Source organism: Sorex araneus, chromosome 8 (genome assembly GCF_027595985.1).
Source record: "Sorex araneus isolate mSorAra2 chromosome 8, mSorAra2.pri, whole genome shotgun sequence".
Lineage (NCBI taxonomy): Eukaryota > Metazoa > Chordata > Mammalia > Eulipotyphla > Soricidae > Sorex > Sorex araneus.
The window spans coordinates 15,897,483-15,898,548 of NC_073309.1; the positions used below are offsets into that span (position 1 = coordinate 15,897,483).

Sequence of the window (1,066 nt, forward strand, 5' to 3'; positions counted from 1 at the left end):
AAATTTTATGTACAATGAATTTTACATGCATTGTAAAATTCATGCCCACAAGAAATGTACTCTGAGAATATGGAGGAGGAGGAGGAGGAGGAGGAGGAGGAGGAGGAGGAGGAGGAGGAGGAGGAGGAGGAGGAGGAGAAAGAAGAGGAGGAGGAGGAGGAGGAGGAGGAGGAGGAGGAGGAGGAGGAGGGCATTAATCTTGGATCAACAATTCTATTGTGAGAACAGATCTAAATGAACCTCCGTGGGCTCGGGATAAACTGAAAATGCATGGTTAGAGGCATTAATACAGAGTATCCTTTGCAAGGCAGAGCCTGGAAAGCTACCCGGGTGGTACTAAATACGGCAAGAACAGTAGCAAAAAATGGGCCTCTTTTCCCTAACCCTGAAGGAGTCTCCAGCTGATTGGGAAGAACCAGAGGGCTCCTACGAAGCAGACAGTACTAAGTCAAAGGGCGGGAAGGCGCCCTGCAAGCAGCTGGCCACCAAGGCGCCCGCAAGAGCAGGGCGTGAAGAAGCCGCGCCGCTACTGGCCAGACACCGTGGCGCTGTGCGCGACCGCCGCTGCCAGAAGTCCACCGAGCTGCTCCTGAGCAAGCTGCCGTTCCAGCGGCTGGTGCACTGGATCAGGACAGGACTTCAAGACCGACCTGCACTCCCAGAGCTCGGCCGTCATGGTGCTGCAGGAGGCGTGTGAGGCCGACCTGGTGGGGCTCTTCGAGGATACCAACTTTTTCACCATCCACGCCAAGCGCATCACCATTATGCCCAAGGACATCCAGCTGGCGAGCCGCATCCGAGAAGAGAGGGCATAAAATTTAGGATGCTAATATCTCAGGTCTGGGGGGGGGGGGGCTGGAGAAATAGCACAGCGGATAGGGCGTTTGCCTTGCACGCGGCCGACCTGGGTTCGATTCCCAGCATCCCATATGGTCCCCCGAGCACCGCCAGGAGTAATTCCTGAGTGCAGAGCCAGGAGTAACCCCTGTGCATTGCCGGGTGCGACCCAAAAAAGGCAAATAATAATAATAATAATAATAATAATAATAATAATAATAATAATAAA

At 53.3% G+C, this 1,066-nt stretch overlaps 1 pseudogene; it reads left to right on the plus strand.

Annotated features, from left to right (window-relative positions):
- Nucleotides 1–364: 364 nt before the first annotated feature.
- Nucleotides 365–815, plus strand: LOC129406781 (uncharacterized; annotated as a pseudogene).
- Nucleotides 816–1,066: the final 251 nt, after the last annotated feature.